This window comes from Protopterus annectens, chromosome 6.part1, assembly GCF_019279795.1.
Source record: "Protopterus annectens isolate FY-2018-M chromosome 6.part1, PAN1.0, whole genome shotgun sequence".
In the NCBI taxonomy this organism is placed as follows: Eukaryota; Metazoa; Chordata; order Ceratodontiformes; family Protopteridae; genus Protopterus; species Protopterus annectens.
The window spans coordinates 350,596,168-350,604,636 of NC_056738.1; the positions used below are offsets into that span (position 1 = coordinate 350,596,168).

An 8,469-nucleotide genomic window follows, 5' to 3' on the forward strand; every position below is an offset into this window, starting at 1 on the left:
GTTCACATACGTATATGACCACACCAGTTGTACAGCATGTAATAGGTGTCACAGTGTCTGTAATAAGTGATACATACCTTCACAACATGGCAGTGTATGTGGTTTCCTTTTTTCACGGCAGTATTCCAAGAGAATGTGTGTAATACATGACATCATCCATCATTGCAACTGTAGCCATTCTGCAACACATTAGGCAGCAGTCTGTAGTCCTTCTGGTCATCACAGAACAGTTAACATACTCTCCAGCATCATATAACGTTATGTACGTCTACAGTAGTACCAACAATAATGAGCATCTTTTTTCTAAGACATCTGTTTGCAAGCCAAATGGAAATATGCTGTTTCATAGACACATGGATAACATATTTAGTTCTATATGCATGACTTTGTTAGTTGTGTGAAATCCAGTCATTGCAGAGCCTTATGTGATCTTATCTATTCCTGTGTTTGCATAGACAGCATCAGGCATAACTTGCAATCTTTAAGTGCAGGAATTCTGGTATAAGCCATGCATAATGGGTTCACTTACTGTTAAATTCATGTACATAATAGTGCTGTTACATATTCCAAAAAGTGACAGTATAACTGTGTTTGTCTTGGAGAAGCATGTTCTGCAGTCTCTGCATTGTGTAATCAGCATGCTTATTTCACTTCCATGTCTGTAACCTTTTAATGGAAAAAAAATCTGGACAAAGCCAATATAATAGGGGTAGGATTCCAGTTGGTGCACTTAGTAATGTCAAAAATTGCTGAGCTAGCATTTTTTGTGTTAGTCTGCATTTTGTGAAAGATATGTAGTTTGCGGCTCAATTGTCTCATTATTTACTGTTTTACTCTTCAGCATTTTGACAGAAATCCAGTCATTGCTTGTGGAAAATAAACATGATGTAAACATGAGGAAAGTCCATGAATATCTGCACTGTTGAGAATTATCCTTCCATAATAGAGGTTATAAGCCCTCTATACTCTGCACCAATCTGGACCATAATGTAGTATAATGCCCCATTCGGCATGAACCGTACAAAGCACCTGCATCAATTAGAGACCACAGATGTTTCTAACAAAGAAGATTAATACACTCCAGCACATGCCGTACACAGACCAACTAAAGTCCCTGTCACTATACTCTGTATCGTATAGACTTTTTAGGGCTGGCTTATGCCTGTCTTAGAGTAATCTAAGGCTAATGAACTTGCTGCACATCTGTAAATCAAGCAGGACTAGGGCTACCCATTCCATGGACCTAAATATGGGCTTCGACTTAAGTAGGACACACTGGAGGGACAGATTTATCTCCCAGTGACATCCACGTCTTTGGAACAGGCTACCAGTTCATGTGAAACAGAGCACCTCTATGACACTGTGGAACCTGAATGAGTGGATGGGGCACCATAAATTCTTACCAGGAATAGCACACACATCCCTCCTGGACATGGACAGTCATTACAATCTTTAGTATTGACTAGCATTTGTATGGTATTACATTGTGATGAAACAGGTAGGCTTCAAATGACCTTTGGGTCGATAGCCTAGTAATCTCCTATTATCCTACATTTAAAGAATAGAAAGGGGTTCAAGCCCTGATGGTCTCTGGCATCTCTTACAGTATTAGTTTTCATCCTTGTCAAGTGAGCCCTGATATGCAAGTATAGTAACAGTAACATACGAAATTGGATAGTAGCATGCAGTCATTGTGACAAAGAAATATCCCCCTCACAGATGGAGAAGTCCAAGTAGTCCTAGGAAAATACTTCTAGCCTGTGGCTGTACACTCTAGCCTTTTTATGATGTCATGTTTGCTCTTCCCACTCTACCGGCTCACTCCGCTCCCCTATCCTGCTCCCATTTCTCACCCGCCCCTAGCACCTCTACTCTTATAAGCTAATACACCACACCCACTTCCTTTCACACCCAATCAACTAATCCCTAACCTAAATCAAGCCACCTCTCCTAGTTCAACACTTTACTGTAACTCCACCCCCCTGACACCACCACAAGTATATCCCAAGCCCACCCCTATCTGATATTCAATACAAACACCATGCCCACCAAACCTGCCATATTATTAACTGAACTACTAATACTTAGCATATATCTCACCAGGCCTCTGTATGTCAATCACTCTCCTCCATTTCATACTACTACCTCAATCCAAATACAGCATGCACACTCCCAAACTTACATATCCCCTAACCTCTTCTTCCTCGACAATACTATGCTCTTCCCCTATAGACTTGTATCTTACCCCAACAATACCTTTCTCATCAATAATACCTCTATCTCAAATCTTATAACCCATTATCTTGAAACTAAGCTGTTCAAATACCTACTCTCCCACATTCGACATTTAATCTCTATTCTTCTCTCTGGTGACATACACCCAAACCCCGGCCCCTCTCCTTCACACAGTTCTACCTCCCCATCCCACCCACACTACTTAGCAGGTAGGTCTGAATACCTCACATCTCTTAACACCCAAAGCATCTGCAACAAAATCCCTAACCTCCACTCCTGGCTTCTCTACAATCAACCAGACACTCTATCCATTTCTGAAACCTGATTGAAACCCCACATCAAAGACTCAGAATTATTCCTCCCAACTACCGTATTTGAAAAGATAGAACATGTAAGAAAGGGGGAGGTGTCACTCTCCTTTACTCCTCATCCCTCCTAGTGACCCCCTACTCCAAACCCATCCCTACATAGCCCCCTCAGAAATAATGTCCACATCCTCGAGGACATTCTCTCCTGGTTCACTACTAACATTACTAATGAAACTATTATCCTAGGTGGTGATAATATTAACTGGACCACAATTCACTCTCCAAACACCTCCCTATCAATAAATATATAACTTCACTCAACTTATTACCTCAACAATTAAACCATCCAAAGACTTCCACCATGGGAGCACCTTAGATTGGATTCTTGTTTCACATCCTCCCTATATCACTGACAATGGCACCCTTCCTGACCCACTAGGTGACCATTTCCCCATTTTTGCCCATCGTCTTCCCTCTTCCTTACATCAAACCCACACCTATACCTCTACGCGGTGCCTGAAAAACTTCAGCCCCAATGAATTCTCAAATGCACTAAAAAGAGTAAACTGGAACCCACTAAAATCTTTATCCCTTGATAATGCCATTTCCTACTTCAATACAACCTTTGTAGGCTTGCTAAACTCCTTTGCCACCTGGAAAACAAAATGCACAAAAAGCAACCCTGTGTCCCATGGTTAACTAAGAATACTTTGCTCATCATGCGACTCTGAGATGAAGCTTGGAAATGCTACCATAAACCTATAATTAACACCACCATAAACAAATGCAAAATACTTTGCAACAAAGTAAAGAAACTTATGATCTCAGACCGCAAATCCTATTTTTCAACACTCCAAACCAACCACAACGCTAACCCTAAAAAGTTCTGGGATGGAATCTCCTCTTCTTAACCCAGGCAAAAAAGAAAACCCCTGCCCTGATCCTAATGCCTCCCACCTGAATTTAGCATCCCAATTTAATTCATTTTTTTATTGACTCCATAGCCAAACTAATATCATCCTTTACTAACAACACTGCTTCCCCACTCCCACAACCACATCCACACATTCCTCCTGCCCCTAGTAAGTCCAGCCCCCAACCGCCTCCCTTCTCCATGAATCCTATCCCCATATGTACTGTAAAAAAAAACTACTCCAAAACATGAAACCATGTTCTAATGCTCCTGACGAGATACCCTCCTACTTCCTAAAAATCACAGCAGAAGCCATTGCCCTCCCTATTTGTGTTCTAATCAGTAGGTCAATTTCTGAATGCTATGTTCCCCAACTGTGGAAAAAGACCTTTATTATTGCACTCCATAAAGGTGGCAACAACAATATCATCCCAAACTTCAGACCTATTGCCATCTTAACCCCTATTTCTAAACTTCTTGAAAAATGCATCCACCAACTTCTACCCTATCTCTTAAATAACCTTTTCACTCCCACTCAGCATGGATTCTGACCAGGCCATAGTACCTCCACTGCTCTTCTGTCCTTCTTCGCAATCATCATCAAGGCCTGTGACACTGGTCATACTGTATCCACCCTCCTGTTAGACCTTTCAAAGGCTTTTGACACCATCTCACACAACCTTCTCATTGACAAACTCTCTAAACTAAAGCTATCCACCTCCACTATCGAATGAGTCACCAGTTACCTATCAAACAGGTAACAAACAGTCAAGTGGAAAAAAGTGATTTCACCTTTCCTAGACACTCCCACAGGTGTCCCCCAAGGATCAATTTTAGGTCCCCTTCTGTTCAATATCTTTATAACTGACTTCTATCTTGCCATCCCTAATGCTAAACTCATCCAATACACCGACTCGACAATAATCTGCTCTGCCACCTCTACTACTTCATTTATAAAATTAACTCGGGAAGCCTTCTCTTCTACTGAACAATGGATGCTAGACAACCATCTGGCAACTCAATACTACCAAGACTAAATTAATGATATTTACCCCTTCTAAAACCACCACCTTAGATAAAAACTCATTATACAACTCTCAAAATTGTATCCACTGCAAAACTTTTAGGAATTCTCCGTGGTGATCAGCTAAAGTTTGATAGTCACCTGCAAGTTAATATAAAAAAAAAACACAAAAAAATTAGGCATGCTTTACCATCATAACTGTTGTACCTCTCCCCCTACTAGACATGTACTCACTGCTACTTACCTAATCCCTTCCCTTCTATATGGTGCCTCTAACCGTACTAATCTGCACTCTTCCCTCAAATCAAAACTCTCCTCCTGTTACTACAAAATGTCTAAATTTGCAACTGGCCATAGATCCACTATCCACCACTGTATTTCCCTATATCAACTGGACTGGCTTGAGCTACCCCACTATCTCACCTATACCCAACTTATCCAAGTACACAAACTTATTTTCAGCCCCTCTGTCTGCCCCTCCCTTGCCTCAACCTTCAAAATCCATCTTCCTGACCGATGTCTCAGATCTAACTCTCAGAATCTAATAGAACTCCATAAACCTTCCCGTCCTCCAGGCAAGCACCTCCTATCCTTCTCCCTAGTACACCATTGAAATTCTCTTCCACCTCTCATTCGTACCACTAACAGACTCTCTGCCTTCAAAACCCTACTTCACTCATACCTAACTTCACGATGGGAATGCTCTTGCTCCCATCCTACATAATTTCCTTACCTTAACTACTCTCCACAAACTAATAAATCTGTAAATAGCTCCCTACAGTCTAACTACTCCTAATAACTGTAGGAACTACCATATTTTACAGGAAGTGTAACTCTTTTGTAATGAAATTCAATGCATTACTCTAACTAGCACCTCATGGGAACTTCTTACTTATGTTTTTAAGTTCTCTCTTATTCATGCGATTTGTTATCTTGTATAATTGAGAATTCTTGCATTTATATTTATCTTCACATTTCATGTATTATGTTATTGTGTATTCTTATGACTCTTGCATCTATAGTGTATCTTGTATTTCATGTATTTTTCTGGAGCTTTTCTCCCCAGGGCTCCATTGAAAACGGGCTCTTAGTGGCCCAATTGGACTGTCCTGGCAAACTGCAAATAAATAAAATAAAAAAAAATGTTAATAAAATGTTTCGCCATTTTAAAGCAGTATCAAAGGGGAATCCATAGACACAGTGTGGCAGGCAGATAAACTTGATAAAATAATGGGAAAACAACAGCTTGATATGTTCATTCACTGTGGGAGGAGGATAAGATAGTAATACTTCCTTTACAGTTTCAGGATCAAAACCAGGAGAAGGGAACTACTACAGAAGCTACAAAGGAATTATAATCTATTTGTGGTTAAACAGGATCTTGGTATTAGTATAGGCCTGCCTTAAAAATATGGCAACTGAAAACTAATACTGTTAAGAGATATCATCATAGGAATTATGAACTGAGAGAAGATTCTGAAGTGGCTATCTGCACCACATAGAGATCTTCACAGGGTCTTAACAGATGCAGTAAAACAGAAGAAGAAAAAGAAGGAAATGGAAAAAGTAGTACAGGTAAGGGAGAATCCTCGGATCAAAGGGGATACTAAAAGTGAGATAGGTGGAAAATGCACAGTTCCAAATTTGTCACTTAAATTTAATAAATAACTTAGCACCATTGAATGGCGCACCATGAAGGTTATCCCACTCCGCAAAGGGGGAGCCACGACAGACCCTGGGAACTACCGCCCCATTAGCCTGATGAGCCTGGTCTGCAAGGCCATGGAATGTATCATCATGGAACTCATAAACAAAGGCATTGGTAATCTCCAAACTCTGGACCCAACCCAGTTCGGTTTTGTAAAAGGCAGATCATGTCTCCTAAACCTGATAGACTTATTTGAAGCAGTCACCAAAGCCATTGATGAGGGTAAGGTGGTTCACGCAGCCTATGTAGATCTCGCCAAGGCTTTTGATACCATCCCCCACTCTGGAATTATAGATAAACTCATTAAACTAGGTATAAATCCCTGTGTCACAAGATGGGTTGCCAACTGGCTCATGGACAGAACCCACACTGTGAAAGTAGCAGAATCCAAATCCGACTTCAGACCACTGACAAGTGGAGTACCACAGGGTTCAGTCCTGGGTCCTCTCCTGTTTGGTATCTACTTCTCTGAAGTACAGGCTAACACAGAAGGTCTTTGTCTAATGAAGTTTGCAGATGACTGCAAACTGGGAGCCATAATCGAAACTCCTAACGATGTGGGCACCCTACAAAAGGGGCTCATTGAGACAGATGCTTGGTGTCAAAGCCATAGCCTGAAGCTCAGTGACAAAAAGTGCATTGTCATCCCCTTTGTAAAAACTCTGTATCCATGAACTACCACATAGGTGGTAGTCTACTTAACACCGAAAGTGTGATGAGACCTTGAGAAACAGGTGGACAGTAGTCTCTCCTTTGATAATCACATTGCCACAGTGGTCTGGAAATCCTTCTACATGGCACACTTCATCAAAAACGGTTTCTCATCCAGAAAAAGAGGCCATTGTTCCCCTCAACGCATCACTCAGACCCATTATAGAGTACTTGCGCCCCTTTTGGTATGTACCTCACAAGACATCTACAACAACTGGAGACGCCACAGAAATACCTCACAAAGAGGATTACTGGCCTGAAACGGATAACCTACGCAGACAGTCTCAAAAAAACTCTAGCTTTACTCAATCACATATCGCTTGCTCAGAGGCGATCTCTGCATAACATACAAAGCTATGTCAAACCCAGAGCTGTTGGACATGCTCCACTAAAAGAAATCCCAATCCCTCTGAACTACATGCTGTAGGGACCTAAACCTTGTCACCACAATAAACAGAACATGCTGGAGGGATAGATTCCTGTCTCAGACGCATCCCATACTCTGGAATAGACTACCTGTCTATGTCAGAGAACGCTCCTCATTAGCACTGTTAAAGAAAAATCTTGATTGGATGGGAAATGGGAAATTCAACCCAGGGATCACTTCTGTGGCTCTGCTCGACAGGGGCACAGGAAAATAATTTTCTTGGGTGGCGAAAGCCAGGGAACCTTTTTGGCTAGGCTTATATAGGCCCTAGGGCCAATAGCCTAGTACCTACCTATGAAGCTATGAACCTATGTTGATGCCTAGCAAAAACTCAAGTAGACTTTTAAGCTATAGATATCCGTAGGTAAGGAAAGAAGGAAAACTGAGGATAGATGCTGTTCTGATGCATTCTTTGCAGAGGGAGAGCAGTACAGAGAAGGAAAACTGAAATGTTTGCCACTTATACCACTACACATGAAGAGCAACCTAAAAGATGTATGGTAGGAAAAGCTAGTGAAGTTTAGAAGAAATTTCTAGGGATTCTCAAATTTCCCGGAAATGATCTAACAGGTTAAGTTTGAACCTGAAAAATATGTTCACTCAAGTTTGTTTCTTTGTGTCTTTCGGCTTATCCCGGTTAGGGGTCCCCACAGCGGAACTCCGGACCGCTAATGATTGGTAGTGGATTTTTATGTACCGGGTTACCAGCCCTGACACACAACCTTTAACGAAGGCAAGCCCCATTCACGTATGCCTCCACACAGAAGATGCTCTAGTTGAGAATCGAACGGGACAACGTCTTGCTATGAGGCAACAACACTACCGCAGCACCACCAAGTGTGAATAAATTTATACAAATGGTATATTATTTTCCAATTACAAGTTTTGCAGATTTGTGGGGTATAAAATATAACAGACAGACCATCACGCACTTTTATGCAGCTACAGTTCCAAAAGAACCACATTTGCATTACACAAGTTACTGAAAATATCTTTTTTTCTCTCCCTGTGTGTGTGTGTGTATGTGTATATCTATATATATATATATATATATATATATATCTATCTCTATCTCTATATCTATATATATATATATATATATATATTATATAAAATATAGATATATAGATGTGTATATCTATC

General features: G+C 40.9%; 1 protein-coding gene across 1 annotated transcript in view; it reads left to right on the forward strand.

Annotated features, from left to right (window-relative positions):
* The window catches only part of CDC42BPG (CDC42 binding protein kinase gamma), a 1,192,486-nt gene that overhangs the window by 39,502 nt on the left and 1,144,515 nt on the right, over nt 1–8,469 (forward strand). The window lies entirely within an intron of this gene.